A 26,319-nucleotide genomic window follows, 5' to 3' on the forward strand; every position below is an offset into this window, starting at 1 on the left:
AATTTGCTTCAGTCTACATTCAGTTTTTTTCTTGAAAGCCCAAGGAAACTGACATAGAAGTAGGAAATCATTGGAAGACTGGGCATATTCTTAAAACACAGCACACTGCACTCTCTTCCCTCTCCACACACATGCTACAATTAATATTCTATGATGTGAGAGTGGGGAAGGATTTTTCTTTAAGGGACAGTTAAAACTTAGGGATACCAACCCCTGTGGTATCTTAAGATGACCTTGAGAAGAGAAGATTAAACTATTTGAATAAATTAATATCCATGAAAGATGGAGATGCAAGGAGATTTGGTTGAAACCCAAGCAAGACTCAAAAAGGGAAGGAGGAAGCTAGTTTTTATAGAGTGGTATTTAGTCATCTTTGATGGAGAAAGTTGACCTGACCAGAGAACACCTATTACCTATTACACTGGAAAATAGCTTCTAACTTGACATGTTAAAGGCTCATTCCTGCCCTGATGAGCAAAGCTGTCACAGAAACAGAGCTAAAGTACTTAATAAATAGGCAAGCATCTCTTGTGGTTTTGCTTTACTGAATGTGGCCTAAAGTCGTGTGTGATCTTGATGGAAAATATCAACCAAGCAGAATGTAACTAGAGCTTGAAACTTCAGAAATATTTCATAAAACAAACTTCAGAAATATATGTTGTTTCAGCAAATTTTTGTTGAGCTTCCAACTATGTACCAGAGTGGGTGCTAGTTATGCAATAGTGATCTAGATTAGTAGAGATGACCCTGTCCTCTATGTGGTAAAACCTAATGAATAGAAGAGAAGGCAAACAAATACATAATACGCATATTTTTGTGGTAATTTTCACAAATTCTGGTGTTTTGAAGGTAAAGTACAAGATGCTGTCAAAGAGAAAAGATTAAATAGGTAAAAGGACAGTAATTTATACATTATATTAAAGGCAATTAAAAGGATGGTGGATCAAGTAAAAAGCCATCTGTGGCAATCAAAAGGACCTAGGAAATACCTTGTCTTGATTGTCATTCTAGCTTCCTCCTCCCTCATCTGCTTATATCCATTTGAATGCCGTATCCTTAAATACTTCCCAAAATTGTCTTCCTCTCTACTCTTTATCGACACTGCTCCAGGTGAGGCTTCATGGCTTGCTGCTGGACTACCACAGTAGCCACTGTGGTGGATTCCTACCTCCGATATTGTCCCATTCAAATTCATGCTCCCGTAGTTCTAGCTGTGATCTCTCTAAAATACAGATCTGACCATGCCACTCCCTGTCACTCCTCAAATAGATCTCTATTCTACAAAGGTTGAAGTCCAAATACCTTAACAATAGCAGACTCTCTGAGTGCTGCAGACCTCTTTCAGGTTTGTATTTTGATTGTTCTGATTCATACTTTCCACATTGTATTATATGATTTACCTTCTTGTCCGTGCTGTTGCTTTTCCCTTTGTTTAAAGTATGATATACTAACAGCCTCACTCCCCCAACCTGAATCCTTTGCCAACAACTAAGGCTTCATTTCTGCAAAAGTCTTTTGCTGATCCATTCTATCCCCAGAATGAGCCCCTGTGCTTCTCTGTGCATACCTCCATCAACAGTTTTACTTATATATTATTGTAGAATTATCTGAAACTGAGAAATAATCTTACCTACTTTTCTGTCTCTAAAGCCTAGTGATAGTAGATACTCAATAAATATTTTTAGATAAATAAGTAAATGGTTTAGCTAAAATTGGTCTCCATATTCTGTAACTATTAAGTGTAAATTTGTCAATATCTATTAATAATATATGTCCTTGTCACAAAAAATTCAAATTCACTGATTGAGCAGATATTTGTCTTAGTAATTTGTGCCTGTAATGAGACCTTTGTGAGATCTTTGCTACCTAGTGCGAACAGTGCCATCTATTGGCTATTATCCAAATTGTATCCATTATCCAGGACGGAGCACAGCACCATTTTTAGGGAAGTACACCCCTGAAAAGTTTTCTATTTGTATGAAAAAGACTAACCACCATATGCAGAAAAGACAAATGAAGTAATTTAGTTATATATCTCTGCAAAAGGGAATTAAATTGTGTCCTGACATAGTGACAGAAAATACATATGGTTTTATTTACTTAGAGACCAGTTCATTCCTAAAGAAACTAAGATGGCTATTATTGTTTGATAGAAAAAGACCATTTAAGGCAAAATACAAATGAACATTCACTCCTGTCCTCATTTATTTTTTAAAGATTTTTAAATTTATTCATGAGAGACCCAGAGAGAGAGAGAGGCAGAGAGAGAAGTAGGCTCCCTGTGGGGAGCCCGATGTGGGACTCAATCCCAATCCCCATCCTGGGACCCCAGGATCATGCCCTGAGCCGAAGGCAGGCACTGTACCACTGAGCCATCCAGGCGTCCCCACTCCTGTCCTCATTTAAAAGCAAACAGATACATTGTGATTTATATACCATTTCATTTCCAAATACGTTTAAAATTGTCATGGAATCATAAAAGTGTAAAAAAAAATAAATCTCTGGGATCCCTGGGTGGCTCAGCAGTTTAGCGCCTGCCTTCGGCCCAGGGCATGATTCTGGAGTCCCAGGATCGAGTCCCACGTCGGGCTCCTTGCATGGAGCCTGCTTCTCCCTTTGCCTGTGTCTCTGCCTCTCTCTCTCTCAATCTCTGTCTGTCTGTCTGTCTCTCTTTCTGTCTCTGTCTCTGTCTCTCATGAATAAATAAATAAAATCTTTAAAAAAAAATCTCTAAACAATAAGTCTCTAAGTCACAGATAGTTGCCTTGATATGAGAAGGTTTCACAGCCCTTGTTTGAAAGGTTAGTATTTCTATTTGTCCTAAGTAACTTGTGCTACGTTTTTGAAAACTGAAAAAATTCTTTGTTATTATTGTTGTTTTTATTTCATTCAGTGATCTAACAACATTTAGATTTAATCAATGGAAGTAAGACCACACTTGATTTGGCTGATGTCAAGCACTTGCCTGTGTGCACGTGCGGTGACACAGTATTTTGTATGTAGACAGAGATAATTTGAGTTGAGGGTAGACCGTCAAAATATTAGTGAGCCTTGCATGTTGCTAGATTGCCACTGCTCTTAGGAGTTTCAGAAATGACATGTTTCCTATTGTTGAAACAAACATAATTTAAGATAAACAGAATAGTGGAGAAATACTTTTAAAAAATAGCTAAAATTGGAGTGCTTGGATGGCTCAAGTGCCTGCCTTCAGCTTAGGTCATGATCTTGAGGTGCTGGGATTGAGGCCTGCGTTGGGCTCTCCGCTAAGCTGGGGGTCTGCTTTCCTCCTTTCCCTCTGCCCTCCCCCCCACATCACTCATCTCTCTCTCTTTCTCTCCCTCAAATAAATAAAATCTTAAAAAAAAAAGTTTATTTAGTCATATATGGACTCTGTTTAAAGAGAAAAGATTCTTATTACTCTTCCCACCTTATAGACTTAAAAAAAAAGATTGATTTTTGAGGGAAAGAGAATCCTAAAGCAAACTCCCCAGTGAGTGCAGAGACGACTGTGGGGCTTGATTCCAGGACCCTGAGACCATGACTTGAGTGGAAATCAAGAGTCAGTTGCTTAACCAACTGAGCCACCCAGGTGCCCTCCACCTTATAGACTTTGATACTATATCATAATGTTGCTTAATGTGTGAGTGTGTGTGTGTGTATATGTACACATATATATACATATATATGTAGATTTAAGCTCCTTACAGTCATAGTGTTTTATAAATGTAAAATCATAATGCTAATAATAACGACATTATATAGTAACAGTAACGATGCTGGGTAACACATACAACTCTTGGTACGTGCTAGGCACTTTCAATGGGTGGGTGGGTAGATGGATGGATAGATAGATGGATGGATAATGTATATATACTCATACTCATCTAGTCTTTTCTTTCTTTTTTTTTTTTTTTAATTTTTATTTATTCGTGATAGTCAGAGAGAGAATGAGGCAGAGGGAGAAGCAGGCTCCATGCACCGGGAGCCCGACGTGGGATTCGATCCCGGGTCTCCAGGATCACGCCCTGGGCCAAAGGCAGGCGCCAAACCGCTGCGCCACCCAGGGATCCCTCATCTAGTCTTTTCTATAATCCTGTGAGTTAGGCACAATAAAACCCTGTAATAATACATCTCAGGGGAAGGAATATTGAACTATAAAACCCAGGCAATCTAGCCCCAGAGTTCATACCCCCTGCCTTTTTAAAATTCCACTTAACAGTATTTTCAGTATTATTATCTCCATTTTATGGATAAGCAAATGGAGGCACAGATAGGCTAAATGACCTGTTCAAGATCCCACAACTAATAAATGTCAGGTCTGGGATTTAAACCCTGACTGTCTAGGCTCCAGAGCTCATGCTTTTAGTATATTTAGTTATCTCTCAAACACATTTACATATTAGTATAAATTTAATAGCTAAATTTACAAATTAAAAATAAAACATCAAAATCTGTGAAAATAGAACTCAAACTGTAATTAATATAATACAGGTAATTTTTTAATTTAAATTGTGTTTTCAGTTGTTTGGCTTATTAATAGGTTCTTGCATTTTTTATGTTTCTTTTTTCATTTCTTTTTTTTAATCATAGTTAAGTGTATTCTTTAATCTCCATCACCTGTTTCATCTATCCTCCCACCCACCTACCCTCTGGTAACCATTAATTTGTTCTCTTTAGTTAAGTCTATTTCTTGGTTTGTCTCTATTTTTTTTTCCCTTGTTCATTTGTTGTTTCTTAAATTCCACATATGAGTGAGATTGTATGGTACTTTCCTTTCTCTGACTTATTTCACTTAGCATTATACTCTCTAGCTCTATCCAATGCAAATGGGAGATTTCATTCTTTTTTATGGTTGAGTGATATATTTGTGTGCGCGTGTGTGTGTGTGTATCACATCTTCTTTATCCATTCATCTGTCATCTATCAATGAACACTTGGGCTGCTTCCATAGTTTGTCTATTGCAAATAAGGCTGCAGTAAATATAGGGGGTGCCTATATCTGTTTGAATTAGTGCTTTTGTTTTTTTTTTTTTTTTTTTTTTTTGGTAAATACCCAGTAGTGTGATTACTGATTCATATAGTAGTTCTATTTTTAGATTTTTGCAGAACCTCCATGCTGTTCCCCACAGTAGCTGCAGCAGTATGCATTCTCACCAGCAGTAAAAGAGGGTTCCTTTTTGTCCACATCCTTGGGAACGCCTGTTATTTCTTGTGTTTGTGATTTTAGCCGTTCTGACGGGTGCGAGGTGATATCTCACTGTAGTTTTGACTGAATGTTTTATGTTTCTTACATTGCCTGAATGATCTTGAGATTTATGTCATTGTAATTATTGTAACTTTTCTATTCTGAACAAAAAGCTTATTTTAATTACTAGCCATTGTATTGATGATCTAGTCCTTTAAATGCAACCAAAGGGGGGGGGGGCTGGGTGACTTAGTTGGTTTAAACAGCTGCCTTCTGCTCAGGTCATGATCTCAGGGTCCTGGGATCAAGTCCCATATCAGGCTCCCTGCTCTTCCCGGAGCCTGCTTCTCCTTCTCCCTCTCCCTCTGCCTGCCATTCCCTCTTGTGCTCTCTTTCTGTCAAATAAATAAAATCTTTAAAAAAATAATACAACCAAAAGTAATAAAATGTTAAAAGATTTAAAAATCTGTTTAACAGAAAAGTTGTACTACTTTCACTGCTCTTGTAATTGTCGCCAATTGGTGTATGCAGACCAGCAGAAAATCAGCTTAAATGCTAAATGCAGAAAGAGCTGCTGTGGCTCGGGGTTTCTGTTTGCCCTCTCTGTCCCACCTGCTCTGTTTCATGTGTTTCAGTTTTCAGTGCCTCATTCTTCCACCACTTCTCTCTGTTCAGTCTACCGAAGAATCCCTGAATTTTGTACAAGAGTGACTTTGGCCGCTCCTGACACAAAGTTTTGACATAAATCCAGTCTTGTCTCATTAGCTCGGAATAAACTTCTGATACTCAATCAAAAGTACTTTGATTTACCTTCATAAAAGTGAAAAGGCCTTAATTTACTATTTAATGTGAGACATTAAAGACATTATTTTGTGAAAATTTCTTAGTTGAAATTATAACTGCAGTAAGTGTCATTTTGTCGTTATAAGTGCCAGAAAATTTAACATGAGTGTCGCAGTGGATGCGAGGCCATTGTTGTCATTTGCCTTTTGGGCAGGCCTGCTTAGCAACTGTTGGACTTGCTTAGGGAGTCGGTGAAGGCAAGCGCCAGCATTGTAGACGATCACATGACACGAGACTTGGTTATGAACACAAACATAAATCCTAGCACTGGAATTGCATTGATTTGCTTGATAATAAGTGGAGCACTCACATACTTATATTAGAAATTTTCGGAGTATCCCTAAATGCACATTTTAAAATCCTCAGAGAACACTCTCCTCGGGATTCTCCTTGAACATACTCAGGGGCTCTCAAGCTTTCTTGGATTCCAGGTGTGACTGCTCTAGAGATTGTGATAGAGCCATTAACCCCCTGAGAGGTTGTCATTTGACCGTATCCTAGCAACACATAGAGACACAGGTGACATTTGAACATTGCTGATGTACCAGAGTATCTGTGTCTTCTGGATTTTTTCCTACTGTGTAATCAGAACCATTCTAAAAAACCAATGTTAAAGTAGAACTAAACTTTCTTTTTGCAAAAGGTGCTTTACTGACTTTTATTCTTCTCATTAAGGTGGATTTCAGTGTCCCCCAAGTGTCTGTGGCAGTGTTGAAGAGAATTGCCTCATGTGTTCATAAGCTAAGGTCCTAGTAGTTTGGGGGAAAAAGGGGAAAGGGAAGAAGTATTTCACCTCTCCTTTTTAAATCTCCCTTTGCCTTGACCCTCCTCTGCCCTGTAGCACTGCTGATCCCACTGGGCACTGCCACGTGGACCGGGTGTATCCCTATGCACAAGGCCAGGTGACTGCTCTCTCTGTGTGAACTGCTGTCAGAACTTAGGAATGCTGCCGGTCTCCCTTTTTACACTTTTTCTGTGAGGGGTAAGGAATACCGAAGCATAAATGCCTTGTGCTCCTGAGTGTTTTCAACAAGATTATAATGAAAGTAACTGAGTTTTTATTTGTGCTCCTCCCTTTCCTAAGACTCATAAAGAAGACCTACAGTAGGGGAGGGACAGGAGCCTCAATCAAAGAGAAATTTGAATGACAGATACATAATCTGAACTTGGAAATCACAAATGTGACAGCTAAAATGTTAAAAGGTTCAGCTTGTCTACTTTAACTCACTCTTTCCCTGACTTCTTTTCCAAATCACTTTTTTTTTGTTTGTTTTAAGATTTTATTTATTCATGAGAGACACAGAAAGAGAGAGAGAGGCAGAGACGCAAGCAGAGGGAGAAGCAGGCTCCAGCAGGGGGCCAGATATGGGACTGGATCCCGGGACTCCAGGATCATGTCCTGGGCCAAAGGCAGGCACTAAAGTGCTGAGCCACCCAGGGATCCCCTAGTCACTGATTTTTTAAAAATTTCTTTTTATTGGAGTTCAGTTTGCCAACACATAGCATAACACCCAGTGCTTATCCCATCAAGTGCCCCCCCTCAGTGCCCGTCACCCAGTCACCCTATCCCCCTGCCCACCTCCCCTTCCACTACCCCTTGTTCATTTCCCAGAGTTAGGAGTCTCTCATGTTCTGTCTCCCTTTCTGATATTTCCCACTCATTTTCTCTCCTTTCCCCTTTGTTCCCTTTCACTATTTTTTATATTCCCCAAATGAATGAGACCATATAATGACTCCAAACCACTTCTTGCTCCAACACTTAGATGTCTGATATATCCACTCCAAGGTTGACCACACAAGACCTGAAATGTGTGAATCTAACTCAAGTTTAATATGGGCTGTCCAACTACATTTATAATGTATGTTGGTAAGTAGAAAATTGAGTGGACCCAAACAGCACATTTTATGTTATGTGTCTAATTAGAATAGTGTTCTATTGTACTTAGCCATTAAAAATATATTTTTCTCAATTTTTTTTCCATATAGTTAATTTTTTATTGTCACATGATCATCATTAACAATTTTAAATTTTCAAGTGAGTTTTATAATAAAATGGATTTACTAATAAGGCCTGCTGCTCGCGTGCATATATGTACTACTTGAAACTTCTCTTTTCACAAGATTTGGATCCTTTGCATGTTCAGGGTGGAACAAGGTAAATGGATTCCTGGCTTTTCAGAATAGAGAAAGATTTCTCTATTCTGTGAGTTGCCTGGTCAGATAACCTTATTTGAATATCATATTAATGGTACCTTTTATATTTTTAACCTATAGTATCAAAATGCTAGTAGCGCAATAAGAATTTTAACACATTAAGCAATTATATGGCTAGATTTGCTTGAATTTGGAAGTAATCTAAAATGATGTTGTTTTAGGGACGCCTGGGGGGCTCAGTGGTTGAGCATCTGCCTCTGGCTCAGGGTGTGACCCTGGGGTCCTGGGATCGACTCCCATGTTGTGCTCCCTGCGGGGAGCCTGCTTCTCCCTCTGCCTGGGTCTCTGCCTCTCTCTATGTCTCTAATGGATAAATAAATAAAATCTTTAAAATAATAATAATAATATAATAAAATGATGTTGTTTTGGAAAGAAAAATAATAGTAAGTTTGTCTAAATCTAAGTGTCTATTGATATGGTCACTGAAGAGCGTAAGAGCTATTGCTGACTCAAGGAATATGACTTATTTTCCTTATAAAATAATATGAATGAGAGGTTATTTTTACTTTGATCGATGAGGATATCAAAGTCAGAGACCTGGGATACTTCAGCACTAATAAAAATATTCTGGTATAACTAGTAACTTATTATCTAAGGAGTATAGGCATTTTCTTATCTGGGATATTTGTTATGTTTAACATATACGATAATTTGACTTTGCCTGATTTTATTTTTTATTCACATACTATGAAAAGAAAACTCCTTTATTACTTCAACAAATTGTTTATTGAGTCTTCTGTGTTCTGGGCACTGCTTTGGGTGCTAGAAATGAGTACAAACCTTCTTGGCTTCAGGATTTCACTGTTAATTCAGAACAGTGATACCCAACTTGGCTGATCAAATTACCTGAGAAATCTTTAAAAATCATAAACTCCTCATAGATCCTATCCTGAAGACTTATGTGAAAAATAAAAATAAGAATTATATTCCTTAGTACCTTGCTTCAGGAGTAGGGGTCTTCCAGTTCATATAATCGTCTTGCTGTTTTCTATCTTTGCAGCCCAGAGTATATTCTTTTTACCCTATCTCTTCTGTAACCCAGATCTGAGCCTCTGAAATAAGAATAAAGGCAAATTAAAGAGTTACGAACTAACTTAAATTGATGAATTATCATTTCAAAAGGCAATAATTAGGTAAGGTTGCCTTGGACTCCATAGTTCAAATGAATGGGATATGACAGGTCACTTATTAATACTTTAGAACACTGGTTCTTAACTTTTCTTTGGACACACAGATCCCTTTGGGAATCTGATAAAAGCTGTAGATTCTCTGTCCAGAAGAATATAAGTGAATATTCCAATGCATGATACTCTTATTAACTGCCTTTAGTATCTCCTGAAGTTTTGGTATACTTTTTATGGTATATTTTGCATGGTTTAAGTTTCGTTGGAATATTCCAATTTAAAAATATTGTAACTACAACACATGCAACCGAGAAACAACAAAGGAAAGGAAAAAGTCACTTACAATGCTATCCTTCGGATTTAGGCCTATTACCATTTGGTGTATTTCTTTCTCGTTTTGTTTTGTTTTGAGTGACGTAGAGCCAAACACAAGGCTTGAACTTACAGCTCTGAGATCGAGACTGCTGAAATCAAGAGTCAGATGCTTAACTGGCAGAGTCACTCAGGTGCCCCTCTTGCTAGTCTTTTTGGAACAGCATATATTTTTACCATTGTATTCAAGTGATTCTGACTATAGAAATTTTCAAGGACATTGTAGAGAGCTTACTTTTTTAGTAGTTACCCTAGAGATTACAATATGCATCTTTTAAAAAATAATAACATATGCTAAAGGTTTATTGTAATATATATAAAAGAGCATGGCAATGTGCAGATCTTTTAGGAAGGGAAGTATAAACTTAGCTATAGGAGAATTCATACAGATCTTAAAATTGCTTGCTGAATTCACTGAGCTGTACATTCCTACTATGTACACTTTCCTACATGTGTATTTTACTTCATAACAAGAAAGAAAACAAGCTAACCTAAAAGGTAATCATATACAAGACAGTTTAGTACGTTATTCACTAAACCAGTAGTTAGTTGGCCACCCAGGAAAGGTCTGTCATGGGCTTACAATATGCATCTTAAGCTTATAATCTATTTCAAGTTAATACTGATATAATTCAAATAAAATACACAACTTTACCTCTCTTTTCCAGTTCATTTTCATCTGTACCAATTTTACCTCCATTATCTTCTCCTTTGTACTATTGCTATCATACACAGTATTCATATATGTGCATTGTAAACTCAACAATACAGTGTTAGAATCTTTGCTTTCACCAAGTACCTGTCTTTTTTTTTAATATTTTATTTATTTATTCATGAGAGAGAGGGAGAGAGAGAGGCAGAGACACAGGCAGAGGGAGAAGCAGGCTCCTCACAGGGAGCCTGACGTGGGACTCGATCCTCCGTCTCCAGGGTCACACCCTGGGCCAAAGGCGGCGCTAAACCTCTGAGCCACCAGGGCTGCCCAGCAAGTACATGTCCTGCAAAGAAATTAAGAGGAGAAAATTTAAAAATAGTTCTTATATTTCTTATGTTTACTGTTCCCAGTGCTCCTCATGCCTTCCTGTGGTTCCGAGTTACCATGAGTTTCCTTTTAGCCAGAAGGACTTCCATCAGTTAGGGCAGGTCCACTAGCAATGCATTTTTGTTTATCTGTGAAGGTTTTTATTTTGTCTTTATTTTTGTTGGATATGGAATTCTTGATTGACAGGTATATTTTTCCACTAGCACTTTAAGTATGCCATTTCCATTGCCTCCGGTCTGTATTATTTCTGATGAAAGTCAACTGTTAATCATATTTTTTTTCCCTTGTATGTGTGTCATGGTATTTTTCTCTTGCTGCTTTTAAGATTCTCTCTTTGCCTTTGGATTTAAGGAGTTTAACTATGATACATGGAGGTGTGGTTCTTTTTGCATTCGTCCACTTGGAGTTTATTGAGCATTGTTCAAATTAGGTGGAAATCTTTAACATTTCATTTCTGGTGTTATTTCTTTACATTTTTTTCTGCCCTTTTTCTCTCTTTTCTCCTAGGACTTCAATCACACTTACGTTTGGATGTTTGATATTGCTCCACACATCACAGGCTCTGTCATTTCCTCCAGTGTTTTTTTCCTTTTATTTTTTGGTTTGGGTAATTTTTATTAATATGCCTTTATATTTACTGATTCTTTCTTGTGCCATCTCAGATCTGTTAATGACCCATCTGTGAGAGATTTTTCTGTTTTGTTTTTGGTTTTCATTTTAGTTTTTGTACATGTCAACTGTAAAATTTCCATTTGGTTCTTTCTCTATAGTTTGAAACTTCTCTGTTGAAATTCCCTATTTACTTAGTCCTTCTTAGCATTTTTTCCCTTCAGTTCTTTGAATACGTTTATAATAGCTGCTTTGAAGTCTTTGTTAAATCCAACATCTGTACCGGTTTGGCATTAGTTTCTATTAACTGTTTTTTTTTTCTTGAGTATAGGTTCATGCTCTCAATATTTCTTTAAAAATAGTAAATTTTTGTGGGCTTGTGGATATTATGTTCTTGTGACTATGGACTCTGGTGTGTTGGGATTTATTTTCTGTTTTGGGGTTTTGTTTTAGTAGGCAGTTATCTTTCCTAGATTCAGTCTGTGAAATTTGTTGCTTCTGTAGTGTTCAACCCAGTTTCAGCCCAGGTCTCAGCCCAGTTTCTGTGTATTTGTTGATATTGTCTGCTTTTTTTAGCATGGCTCTTTAGGGGGTCTCTCCTGTGCTTGTACAATTCAGTGGTCGGTGATTGATACCATAGGGCTCTTGGACTTCCATACAATGGCTAGGATATGTGTAGATGAGGAATACATTCCAAGATAGAGCAAATTAACAAGTCCTAGGCTTTCAATCTTTACGATGTTCTCTAAGATCTTCTGCATATGTGTGTGACTTTAACAGACAGCCAGGAGTATGTGGACACTTTGTAATCTCAAGTATCTAGGGCTACCTCACTTCCAAAATCTAGTTTTGCTATTGCCCTGAACCAGGCCAGCTAGCTATGGGTGCTAAAGTTTAGGGTGTTTGCCGTTCAGGCAGTGGGGAATATAATGTCCCCCAGGCAAGAAGGTCAGACCAGACCGTTCTTAGTTAATGAAATAGCAGTATTTCTCAGGTTCTTCTCTGAAACCAGTTATTTCCCAGTGTTCTAAAGTTATACTTCAATTTGTCAGTTTACTTTTTAAAGGATTTTATTTATTTATTTGAGAGGGAGAGAAAGAGCAGCGGGAGTACAAAAGCAGGGAGAAGGAGAAGTGGACTCTGCTGAGCAGGGAGCTGGATGCAGAGCTTGATCCTAGGAGGCTGGTCATGACCTGAGCCAAAGGCAAATGCTTAGCTGACTGAGCCACCCAGGTGCCCCAGTATTTCAGTTTAATGAAATAACTCCAGTTATTCCTCCATTGCTTAAAAATCATTTGTATATTTCTTTCTTTTTTTTTTTTTTTAGTTCTGCGCTTCCTTTTTTTTATATGTATATTTTTTATTGGAATCCGATTTGCCAACATATAGTACAACATCCAGTGCTCATCCTGTCAAGTGCTCCCCTTCAATGTCCGTCATCCAATCACCCCATCTCCCTGCCCACCACCCTTTCCACTCACTGCCCCTTGTTTGTTTCCCAGTTAGGAGTCTCTCATGGTCTGTCACCCTCTCTGATTTTTCCCACTCATTTTCTCTCCTTTCCCCTATAATCCCTTTCACTATTTTTTATATTCCCCATATTGAGTGAGACCATATAATGTTTGTCCTTCTCCGATTGACAACTTCATTCAGCATAATACCCTCTAGGTCCCTCCACGTCGAAGCACATGGTGGGTATTCATCATTTCTAATGGCTGAGGAATATTCCATGGTATATATTGACCACATCTTTATCCATTCATCTTTCGATGGACACCGAGGCTCTTTCCACAGTTTGGCTGTTGTGAACATTGCTGCTGTAAACGTTGGGGTGCAGGTGTCCCGGCGTTTCACTGCATCTGTATCTTCGGGGTAAATCCCCAGCAGTGCAATTCCTGGGTCGTAGGGCAGCTCTATTTTTAACTCTTTGAGGAACCTCCACACAGTTTTCCAGAGTGGCTGCACCAGTTCACATTCCCACCAACAGTGCAAGAGGGCTCCCCTTTCTCCACACCCTCTCCAACACTTGTTATGTCTTATCTTGTTAATTTTCCCCATTCTCACTGGTGTGAGGTGGTATCTCATTGTGGTTTGGATTTGTATTTCCCTGATGGCAAGTGATGCGGAGCATTTTCTCATGTGCTTATTGGCCATGTCTATGTCTTCCTCTGTGAGATTTCTGTTCATGTCTTTTGCCCATTTCATGATTGGATTGTTGGTTCCTTTGCTGTTGAGTTTAATAAGTTCTTTATAGATCTTGGATACTAGCCCTTCATTTGATACATTTGCAAATATCTTCTCCCATTCTGTAGGTTGTCTTGTAGTTTTGTTGCCTTTCTTCTGCTGTGCAGAAGCTTTTTATCTTGATGAAGTCCCAATAGTTCATTTTTGCTCTTGTTTCCCTTGCCTTCATAGATGTATCTTGCAAGAAGTTGCTGTGGCCAAATTCAAAAAGGGTATTTCCGTGTTCACCTCTAGGGTTTTGATGGATTCTATTCTCACATTTAGATCTTTCATCCATTTTGAGTTTATCATTGTGTGTGGTATAAGAGAGTGGTCTAGTTCCCTTCTGCACGTGGCTGGCTGTCCAATTTTCCCAGCACCGTTTATTGAAGAGGCTGTCCTTTTTCCAGTGGATAGTCTTTCCTCCTTTGTCGAATATTAGCTGACAATAGAGTTGAGGGCCCATTTCTGGGTCACAAATCAGGTCTCAACCAATACCAAAAGATTGAGATTGTATATTGCTTTCAATTATTTTAGAGTAGATCCTCAAAATGCAAATCCTATATCAAAAGGTATAAATATTTTAGATATTCTTAGTATGTAGTTTTCTGTCATTTTTTGATTGATAGGCAATTTTTCATACTTTTGAGTTTTTAACATTGTTGTTTTTAAAATATATACTACCTCTTACTAAGTAGAGTTGCCTAACTAGTTCTTTATTGTTGGAGATAAAGGAAAGTATCTAAAATATCGAATGGTCATAACTCTTTCATATTTTGAATATTTTCTTCTAAGTCCCCAAATTGGAAATATTCTCAGAGTATGAATTCACTCTTTGGGCTCCTTTCACATTTTTCGAATTGCTTTCTGTAAGTGCATCGATTTATAAGACTACTAGAGGAGTAAGAGAGTTCACATCATTGCCTAGCGTTATCTGCCATTTAAACATTTCTAATTTGCATATTTTAATAACAACGACAGTTAATTCTACCAGAGAAGTCTGAGAGAGTTTGACCAGCTGCCTTTCTACGTCTTAGTACTCTTTCCTTCTCATCTTTTAGGAACTAGTGATTTTGTTACCAACTTTTAGGGACTTTTTTGAAGTGAAGCTATAAATGCTTGTCTAAATTTGTTGCTAATTTACTGTCACAATGTTGCCATTATGTTTCACTTCTGTGTTGCTGGATACTTTTTATATAAAATTGAGTATTTTTATGCAGCCAAGCCTGTTTCTCCTTTTCCTTTATGATTTCTTCTGTTCTAAACCCCAAAAGCTAACCTTACCCCTACATGAACTCTGTCTTACTCTGTTAGGTCGAGCCAAACTTTAATGGTTAAAAAATGATTGCCTATATGGTTTTATCATAAAATTTTTTATAGGTATATTTGTTTTCCTTATTGGAATATTTTGTTCCTTATAGCTTCGCGAACAAATACAGAGCAAAATATATGGAAAAACTAATATGGAATAAAATTACATTTTTCAAGAATGTGAAAAATCAGCTGCCATTTTAGTAGGGTGGTCAAATTAAAAAAAAGTCACTAGTCGAGAGTGAAATAGTTTAGAATGAAATGAAAGCACAAGAAATAATGTATTCATTATATGTATGTACATTACTTGGGCTCTACATTAGAATTCTAAAAGAAAAATAGCAAGATAAGTTAGAAATCGAAGCTCTGGCAATACTTTTATTCATTATAAAATTTACCTCTTAGCAAAATATGTCTTTAACTTCATGGTAGTAGTAAGAATGGGTGGCAAATGTCAGATTATAGGGAAAACTTAAATTGTTCTTGCATTTTTTACACCAAACTTTAGTACATTAAAATGCATGACAGAGACATATTTTATACTAAACTGTAAAAAAAATTAATAGTCTTTAAAAAGTTTTTTTTTCTTTTTGTAATCTTTAAAGATTTTTCCTTTTGTTATAATACCATTTTCCCTGGTCCACCCAATGAAATCTGACTTGGAAAACATAGGATTAAGGATAGAGAAGAAAATAACTTGTTACCATTTTCTTTTTAGTTCTCTCTGGATATACATTTTATTTTTTATTTTTTTAACTTTACAAATCTGAATCATTTTATATATGTAGTTTTGTAGTCTTATAAAATATGACTTTAGCATCTGCCTGTGTTATATAATGTCTTTAAAACATTAAAAAAGATTGGGGGCTCAGTTGTTTGTGCGTCCAGTTCTTGAATTCATATTGGATCATGATCTTAAGGTCGTGGGAGACTGCTGAAGATTCTCTCTCCCTCTCCCTTTGCCCCCATTCACCCCTGCTCCTGCAGTCTTGTGTGCATGCACACACTCTCGCTTAAATAAATGAATGAATGAATGAATGAATGAATGAATAATGATTGCTGTGCTGCTTCCATCATGGGGTTGTACCATTATTTGTTTAACCATTCTCCTTTTGGGCATACATTTCTGTTTTTCAAAAATATTGTGATAAGCATGCTTGCATTAATGAGGAAACTAAAGCTCTTAGAGGTTAGTTACACTGTCAAGGCTAGCATAGTTCTCTGAGACTAAGTCTTTTCCCTTTTGCTTTTTTTTTTTTTTTTTCGTTTTCCCATATAAAACTGCTGGGAACATGTGAAACGGGCACTGTATCCAGCTATTCATTTAGAAAATCTCTTAGTAAATTATTCAAATCAAATAAATTCTCTTCTACAACTTGTTTATAGAAACAAATACATATTTATTTGACTTTATATATGTTCATTTGTATCATTACCGATTTTGAACAGAGTGGTCAGACAACTGGATATTTAATGAATTTTTTCCCAAAATATTCATTTATTAAAAATTGATCAAAAGATTATTTATAGCCATGTGATTTTAAAGACAAATGCCCAATTATTAATAGCTTAAAATTAAGTTTATGGTTTGTATTTTTAAAATTCATGATTTAAAAGAATGACTAAATATAATGTCTTATGTGAAAATAATAGGCTTCAAAGTTAGGACAGTAGGGTTACAACATTATAAAAATGATGGTGGGTGCACCTCGGTGGCTTAGTTACATGTCTGACTTTGGCTTAGGTCATGATCTCAGGGTCCTGGGATCGAGCCCTGTGTCATCAGGCTCTGGGCTTAGTGGGGAGTCTGCTTCTCTCCCTCTGCCCCTACCCCTGCTTGTGCTCTCTCTCAAATAAATGAATAAAATGTTTTTAAAAAATGATTCTGTACTTTTTTTTTTAAGTTTAAAGGGTAGAATTTAGTCATTCTTCGGTTGCATATAACACCCAGTGCTTTCTACATCAGGTGCCCTCCTTAATGCCCATCACCCAATTACCCCATCCCCCCACCCTGCCCCTCCAGCAACCCTCATTTTATTTCTAATAGTTAAAAGTCTCTTATGATTTTGCCTCCCTCTCTGTTTTTATCTTATCCCGTCCTCTATGTTCATCTGTTTTGTTTCTTAAATTCTACGTATGAGTGAATTCATAGGATATTTGTCTTTCTCTGACTTATTTCACTTGCCATAATACCCTCTAGTTCTGTCCATGTCATTGCAAATGGCAAGATTTCATTCTGTTTTATGGCTGAGTAGTATTCCATTGTGTGTGTGTGTGTGTGTGTGTGTGTGTGTGTGTGTGTGTGTGTCCCTTCTTTATCCATGGATGAAGTGGGTGGATATTTGGGTTCTTTGCATATTTTGGCTATTGTGGACATTGCTGCTATAAACATTGGGGGGCAGGTGGCCCTTCAAATCTGTATTTTTGTATCCTTTGGATAAATGCCTAGTAGTGCCGTTGCTAGGTCATAGTGTAGTTCTATTTTTAACTTTCTGAGGAACCTCCATACTCCAGAGTGGCTGCACCAGGTTGCAGTGTAAAAGGGTTTCCCTTTCTCTACATCCTGGCTAACATCTCTTGTTTCCTGGATTATTTTAGCCATCTGACAGGTGTAAGATGGTATCTTATTGTGGTTTTGATTTATGTTTCCCTGATGCTAAATGATGTTGAGTATTTTTTCATGTGCTCTTTGCCATATGGATGTCTTCCTTTGGAAAATGTCTATTCATGTCATCTGCCTATTTCTTGACTAGATTTTTTGGCTTTTGAAAGTTGAGTTTGATAAATTCTTTATAGATCTTGGATACTAGCCCTTTATCTAATAATGACATTTGTGAATATCTTCTCCCTTTCCATAAGTTTTCTTTTAGTTTTGTTGACTGTTTCCTTTCCTGTTCAAAAGCTGTTTAGCCTGATGAGGTCCCAATAGTTCATTTTTGCTTTTGTTTCCCTTGCCTTTGGAGTCATGGCTAGGAAGATTTTGTTGCAGCCCAGATCAAGGAGGTTGCTGCCTGTGTTCTCCTCTAGGATTTTAATGGGTTCCTGTCTCACATTTAGGCCTTTCATCCATTTTGAGTTTATCTTTGTGTATGGTGTAAGAGAATGGTCTAGTTTCATTCTTCTGCATGTGGATGTCCAATTTTCCCAGCACCATTTATTGAAGAGACTGTCCTTTTTCCAGTGGATAGTCTTTCCTGCTTTGTCGACGAATATTAGTGGACCATAGAGTTGAGAGCCCATTTCTGGGTTCTCTATTCTGTTCCATTGATCTATGTGTCTGTTTTTGTGCCAGTACCACACTATCTTGATGATCACAGCTTTTAGTACAGCTTGAAATACGGAATTATGATGCCTCCAGCTTTGGTTTTCTTTTTCAACATTACTTTGGCTATTTGGGGTCTTTTCTGGTTCCATACAAATTTTACAATTATTTGTTCTAGCTCTGTGAAAAATGTTGGTGGTATTTTGATAGGGATTGCACTGAATTGTGTAGATTGCTCTGGGTAGCATAGACATTTTAACAATATTTGTTCTTCCAATCCATGAGCATGGAATGTTTTTCCATCTCTTTGTGTCTTCCTCAATTTCTTTCATAAGTGTTCTATAATTTTCAGAGAACAGATCTTACACCTCTTTGATTAGGTTTATTCCTAGGTATCTATAGTTTTTGGTACAATTGTAAATGGATAAATGGTTTTGAGGAGAAAACCTGTTTTAAAAACTTTCTAGTACATTTCCTCTTACCTTTTTAGTGACAAAAATGCTGCAAAGAAGTAATTTTGGAAGATCCTTTAGAGGCAAAGTAAAGTAACTGCATTCAAAGATAGAAATTATAACTGGGAATAAAACATAAAAATTTTGTCAAGTTTTAAAAAACTTATGTGAAGTCAGTAAAGCAAAGATGGATAGGTAGATTATTCCAGATGATTGGTACTGCAGAGAACAGTCATGAGATGATACAGAGGAAGAGAGAGAAAGTCAAAAAGCAGAAAGAAGAAAAATAGTCACAGAAAATAAGTTTCTTTAAAAATTGCTGTTGTAATACTACAGAAGATTTAAAATATAGAAAGTATTACTATAAACTGTACCCTACAGGGATCAAGAAAGACATTTATGTAATTATTTAGAATAATGTCTCATATCCCATCCTAAAATGTTAATATTTATGGACTAAAAGATATGCTGATACTTAAAAGTGAGATAACAAAAGTTAGGTAGCTATGAAGATGCTAAAAAGAAGTAGGTAATAAAATAATTTAGAACCATATGAATGTTTATCCTTACAACTTTCCACACGTTGTTTTGAAAAAAATTTAGGAAACTTCAAAATTATTTGTTCTTTGCCTTTTAAAATATGAACAACTATATTGAGTCAAATTTTGCTTTAACCCGAATGCCATGTCTAGAAGTGTTACTAAAAATAATTTGTTTTGCATAGACTTGTTTCAGAATTTCTGAGAGTCCTAGCATATAAATAACTGATGTATATAAAAAGCTCTAATTTCCTCCTCCCATGAGAGAATCTTTTGGTTCAGCTGTCAGAAAGACAAACAAAAAACACCTCAGTTCCTAACAAGGAAATGTTAAGTAAACATTTCTCCTCAGTGGCATGATTGTGTAGCCCATACAAATAAATGATTATTTGGGTTTGTTGTTTCTTCCATGTTCTGTTTGTTTTTATGCTTCCAAACTTGCATTAGAATAGTTAAACTTCTTCCCTTATCTCTCTACTTACTTGGCTCCACAGAGGAGAGAGCATTTCTACTTCATCTACTTAGCTTTCATATAAAGCTGCTTCCTTTCTAGATGTAAGCCTTCTAAAGTTCTGTTACAAGGTGGTTTAGGTGGTGAGGCTCCAGAGTGGGGGCTAGGGATGAAGGAGGAGAGAGGGTACTCATTTTGAAAGAGTAGAGTGGTAGTCTGTAGCATTTACTCAAAGATCTTGAGTGCTATATGAGCCATTATTAAAAAATTAACCATATTGTATCCTTCAGCTAAGTGAGAATGGACAAAGATTGTAGCATTTCAGCATTTTTACAACTCAGGATATCGGGGAATAGAAATTCCAGGTAGAGGGTTGTGCATGAGTGAGTGCACTGGGAGGAAAATGCAGGACATAGTTGAGAAATAGTGAGAGGCTGTGTATTGCTGAAATGTTGGATATGAGAGCCGAAGTGGTTGAAATATAAGATTAAAAGAATAAACTTGGGTAATTATTGATGGTAATTAAAAATGAAAGTGATACATTTATGCTTAACTGTGCAAGCAATGGAGAATCCCAGAGGTCTTTTTTTTTCTTTGAATATTTATAAAATTTTTATTTAAATTCAGTTTGCTAACATATAGTATAACCCCCCAGTGCTCATTCAATCATGTGCCCTCCTCAGTGCCTGTCACCCAGCTACCCCAACCCCCCCACCCACCTCCCCTTCTGCAACCCTTTGTTCGTTTCCCAGACTTAGGAGTTTCTCATGGTTTGTCTTCAGAGGTCTTTCTTGAGCAGTAACTTAGAATCTTGCTTTATGAACATAACTTCAGCAGCTGTGTTTAGGATGGAAAAGTTAAGTGGAAAGGATACAGCTATAGTAGTCTAAATTGGTTGTCAGCCTTTTATATAAAAAGCAGGATAAATATTTTAGGCTTTTTGGGCCATATCATCTCCACCACAGTCCTGCCACTTAACAGCCATAGACAGTTTATAAACAAATAAGCATGGATGTGTATTTATGTAGTAAATGAGCAACACCATTTTGTAAATACTAGTATTGAGTTATGAATAAGGGTTTCTTACACAGGCCCTCAAGGATGTTGTACCCTTAGGTTCAGATTTACCTGTTTAGCTTCTTCCTCTATAAAATGGATCTATAAAATGGCATCCTTCTCTGGTTTTTAATAAAATTATTGTTAAATAACTTTCTTGCAACCTTCAAAGCTGTTTAGAGAAAGTGTTTATAAAGCTCTAAGATGAATTTGCTATTGAGAATGGGCTATGCATTGTTGGTTGAATTCTTTTTGTTTCTTCTTGGGTCTTTTTTAAACCAATGTGGTGCTAGGTTCTAGAGGCAAGATAAATCTACCTTTGAGCTACCTGTAATATTTCTAGCTTAGACCTTGATCCTAAGAGATGGAATTATAGTAACTGTTAAAATGAAATGTAGCCAGAAATATGATAAGCTGTTGATATGTGTCTCTGTCATAGTGAGATTGCATTTACTTTAAAGGAAACAGCACAGTACCTATACTGCAAATATGTTTAGTATTTTAAAACTTACTCATCTAGAAAAGCTTAATTAGAATGAGCGTTTTAGGTGCCACTCCCAGAATTTAAGACCATTAATGCTAACATCTGAAAGACTAAAGAAAATTTAACTTTGTGTGGTCTTTTATGGCAATTAAAAATTATTAGATTTATCTCTCTTTTTTTCCCCATAAAAGTTAATAAACAAATGGATCTCAAGCTGAGAGGCAGTATAGTGTTATTAAGAACATAGATTTTGTGGTCTGGGTTAAAATTCGAGTTCTGCTACCTTATCATCTTTGTGACTTAAGGTAATTTATTCTTCCTCTTAAAAACAGCAGTAAAATTACCTGCCTTGTCAGGATTGTTATGAGAATTTTGTTAAATGAGATATAGGTAATGTACTAGTAGCACAAGGTCTGGAATGTTATAAGCATACAATAAATAGTATCTACTCTGTTTTTTCAAAAAAAATGTTAGGTTTTTTTCAGGTAGCTTATGCTTTCCTAGGAATGTCTTTCATGTTGGTCAGAAAGGATATGGCACATAGAAATTATCGTATTTGGAACACACTTGATCACTTTAAGAATTGCCATTCTGTTATCAAATAGGTTTGTTAAAAATGTATTATATGCAGATTTCCTGGTTGCTATAATTTCCTCAATACCATTATCATCCTCTCAAACATCCAGCTTTTTGAATTAGGTGAATTCTTCCTAATAGATAGAATTCAATAAAGTTAATATTTTAAAATTAATTTGTATGCGTTTATCAGGATTTAAAAATTTACAAAGAAATTTATTTCAAATATAAGTATAGTCCAGGCGCTATCATAGATGCTAATGATACTAAGATGTATGACAGTTATTGTCTTCAAGAAGATGATAGCCTTCAAAGGAGGAAAGATAAACAACAAAATCAGTAATTATACTGAAAATATGATGATACATGTGTTCCCAGGGTTTACAGGAAGATAGAACAGAGACTTGTAACCATCATGAAGGGTTTGGGAGAAAATAAGCTGAAACAGATGAGGTTTGCAGGAGATGATGCTTCTTGAGCCAAGCTTTGAAAGAACAGATCAAGCCAAAAAAGGAAATAGATGTTGTCCAGAGAAGGAGAATTTGTAGATTTATCTGTATATATAATGCATTTTTATTAACATTCATTAGAAAAATGGCTATGTGACTTTGGACAAGTAACTTTACCTCACAAGTTGTGTCAGTATTAGAAGAATTAATGGGCTTTCTATTCCAGTGAAGATGGAGAAACACAGATCAGATATATCCTCCCACCTGAAACTATTAAAAAAACTGGACAAATTACTTGAGAAAACTCTCAAGACAATGGACATAAAATGTGAAGGACAATGATTCCAAGAGGTGGGGAAAAAATTAGGTGTGCCTCTTAATTGCTTCAGCTTGAGGCCGGGAGAATGTTTCCAGGTCATATCACAGGAAGGGATGACTGAGGCAGAGCCCAGTAGTCTCCTCGAATTGAGAAGATAGTGCTGTGATACCTGGGAGGCCAAAGCCCCTAGAAATCACAGGGCAGGTAATCAGAGAGGGGTGAGCTGCAGAATATCCACAGGGAGATTTCCTTCAGGTATTCAGCGTCTGTTCGCGTTCCATGCACGCGAGGAAAGTATCCAAGGCTTGGAAAAGAACTATTGGATGTGATGAGAAGAAGTTGCCTACAACTACACGGAGTTGGGAACAGTGCCTCCCCCCAGTACCCAGTGTGGAAAACCGCATAATCCGTGGTGCTTCTGATCAAGGACTAAAGCAGCCTTAATAGGGGGAAGAATTAATGCCAGGCTTAAAGGTGTTCTGGTGCTGCCTGAGAAAGTAGGGACTGGGGCAGCCCGGGTGGCTCAGCGGTTTAGCACCGCCTTCAGCCCAGGGCGTGATCCTGGAGACCCGGGATCAAGTCCCATGTCAGGCTCCCTGCGTGGAGCCTGCTTCTCCCTCTGCCTGTGTCTCTGCCTCTCTCTCTCTCTCCCCCCTCCCCCCACCTTCGTCTCTCGTGAATAAACAAATAAAATATTTTTTAAAAAAAAGTAGGAACTGAAAGGATCAAACTGTTCCAAGTAATTTAACTGTGTCCTGCAACAAAGACCAAGACTATTTATAGGAATACAATAACATCGAACACACAACAGAATAAAATCATGATGTCTGACATTTTGTCCAAAAGTCCTATGCATCCAAAAAAATCAAGAACATGTAACTAATAGAGACAAAAATCAGTCCGTTAAAACCAATCTAGAATTAGTTGACAAGGACATTGCTAGAACTATTGTAACTATATTGCATATGGTTAGAGAGCTACTAGAAAAACAACATATTAAGTAGAGACATGAAAGGTACAAAAGCAGTCACGATTCTGGACATGAAAACTGCATGTCTGAAGTGAAAGATTCACTGGATGATATTAATGGATGTGATACACTGCAGAATAAGAATCAGTGAATTAAAAGACATAGCAAAAGCAACTATCCAACATGGAACCAGAGAGGGGAAAAAAAATAAAAGACAAGAACAAAAAAGAACATTTGTGAGCTGTGGTAACAACGTTAGGCAGCCAAATACACAATATACGTGTAACTGGAATCCTGAAAGGAAAGGTACGAATAAGGGGCAACAGAATAATATAGTTGAAGAAATAATGACCTAAATATCTCCAAATTTGATAAAAACTATAAACAGTTTCAAGAAGCTGAACAAGCCCCAAGCACAAGAAATATGAAGAAAACCATACCAAGGTATGTCATAATCAGATTACTTGAAACAAGTTATGAGAAGAAAATCTTCAAAGCAAAAGAGTAAAAATAAATACTGTTATTATGTAAAGGAAAAAATACGCATTATGTATGAGGGAACAGAGAAAGCAAATTTCTCATGGGAGACAGTGCAAAGTATAAGATAGTAAAGGAACAACTTTAAAATAATAGTAGAAAAAATTTATAAGGCTGGAATTCTTCCTAAAGGATATCTTTCAAAACTGAAGACTAAAAGGAAGAGTTGTTTGGTTTTTTTTTTAAGACACAAAAATGGAAAGAATTTTTTACGAAAATTCTTGGACTACAGAAATGGCTTTATAAAGGAAGCTTTTTCAGAGACTAGGTTGACATAAAAGAATAAAGAGTACTGGGAATGGTAATTACATGAGTAAAAAGAACTCTTTTAAAGATAACTATTTAAAGCAACACAAACACAGTGTGTTAAAGAGTTTATAACAACGTGAGCAATGACAGTAATAATACAGAGGCTAGGAGGGGAGAAATGCGAACATATTGTAAGGTTTTTATAGTGTGTATGAAGTAACGTAATGAAGATGGGGGTGATAAATTAAAGATATATTGTAAACTCTAACAACCAAAATAACACAAAAAGATTTACAGCTAATAAGCCAACAAAGAATATAAAATAGAATTAAAAAAAGCTCTATCTAGGAGAAGGCATAAAAAGAAGAAAAAGGGAACAAAGAACAGATAGAACAGATGGAACAAATAGAAAACAAATAGCATGTGGTAGATTAATAATTACATTAAGTGTAAATTGGTCCAAACCTACCAATTAAAAGTCAAGAGTTTTTCAGATTGCATAAAAAGGTAAGATCCAAGGTTGCCTTGGGCTCAGTCGGTTAAGCATCTGACTCGTGATTTCAGCTCAGGTCATGATCCCAGGATCCTGAGATCGGGCCAGTTTGGGCTCTGCTTAGCAGGGAGGCTGCTTGAGACTCTCCCTCTGCCCCTCCCAGCGCTCACACTCGCATGCTCTCTCTCAAATAAATAAGTCTTTAAAAAAAAAAAAAAGTAAAATGCAACTATGTGCTGCTTATTACACACACACACACACACACTTCAGATAAAGCCCAAAAGGCAAAAATGATAGAAAAGAATACAGGCCCAAACTTAGTATCACGTAAGTAAGTATATACGAAGATGTCTTTTCTTCCAAATTGTCATGTAGATTCAGCACAATCTCCTGCAAAACCCTAGCAGACATGGTGGTTATTATTTTTTTTTTTTTGCACAAATTGTAAGTTTATTCTAAAATAGGAAATGCAAAAGAGCTAGAAGAGCCAAAACTACTTTGAAAATGAAAAAAAAGTTGGACAATTTATTCTACCTGACTTCAAGAACTATAGTAATTAAGACAGTGTGGTATTGGTATTAAGACTGACAAATAGATCAATGGGACAGAATATATATATATATATCCTATTGATTTTTAACGAAGGTACAAAGTCAGTCGCGTGGAAGATTCTTTTCCGCAAACGGTGCTGAAACAATTGCATAGCAATATATCAAAAAAAAATATTAAAGCTTTTTCAGTGTTGCACTGCATAGAAATTAATTAAATTAAACATACATATATAACTTCCAGGTATAAACATAGGACAGATCTTTATGAATTGTGGTTAGGTAAAGATTTCTTATATATAATACCATAAAAGCATGACTCATAAAAGAAGAAATCGATGAATTGGACTTCACGAAGATTAAGAAATTCTGCTTCTTTGAAAGATACTCTTAAGACAGTGAAAAATCAAGCCACTCAATGGGGGTGGAGAGCTTTATTTAGAAAGTAAACATAAATATATAAATTTGTGTGCATATGTTTAAATAATATGTAAATCTCATGTATGAAAAATTACTTTCACTATGATTAAGAATCTGAAAACTCAGTAATAAGACAATCCAACAAAGATACTGACTCGAAGGGGCACATGCATCCCAGTGTTTATAGCAGCACTATCAACAATAGGCAAAGTATGGAAAGAGCCCAAATGTCCATCCACTAATGAGTGGATAAAGATGTGGTATATATACAAGGGATTTTACCCAGCCATCAAAAAGAGTGAAATCTTGCCATTTGCAATGACATAGATGGAATAGAGTGTATTATGCTAAGTGAGATAAGTCAGAGAAAGACACATTGGGACGCCCTGGGTAGCTCAGCGGTGGGGTGTCTGCCGTGGCCCAGGGCGTGACCGGGGGTCCTGGGATTGAGTCCCGCGTCAGGCTCCCTGCATTGAGCCTGCTTCTCCCTCTGCCTGTGTCTCTGCCTCTCTCTCTTTGTCTCATGAATAAATAAATAAAATCTTTAAAAAAAATCAGAGAAAGACATACATGATTTCACTCAGATGTGGA

The 26,319-nt window shown here is 36.7% G+C and overlaps 1 protein-coding gene and 1 long non-coding RNA gene across 3 annotated transcripts in view; one reads left to right on the plus strand and one right to left on the minus strand.

Annotated features, from left to right (window-relative positions):
* Positions 1-26,319, plus strand: part of LOC119865448 (arginine and serine rich coiled-coil 1) — a 396,620-nt gene that overhangs the window by 195,704 nt on the left and 174,597 nt on the right. The gene's annotated exons all lie outside the window — the stretch shown is intronic.
* The window catches only part of LOC102154446, a 91,174-nt gene continuing 73,842 nt past the window's right edge, over positions 8,988-26,319 (minus strand). Inside the window, exon 6 of one of the 2 annotated variants that reach the window (XR_005377285.1) lies at positions 8,988-9,294. This is a non-coding gene — a long non-coding RNA (uncharacterized LOC102154446). The remainder of the gene's footprint in view (positions 9,295-26,319) is intronic. The other variant, XR_005377284.1, reaches the window with a different exon arrangement.

Source organism: Canis lupus, chromosome 23 (assembly GCF_011100685.1).
Source record: "Canis lupus familiaris isolate Mischka breed German Shepherd chromosome 23, alternate assembly UU_Cfam_GSD_1.0, whole genome shotgun sequence".
NCBI lineage: Eukaryota > Metazoa > Chordata > Mammalia > Carnivora > Canidae > Canis > Canis lupus.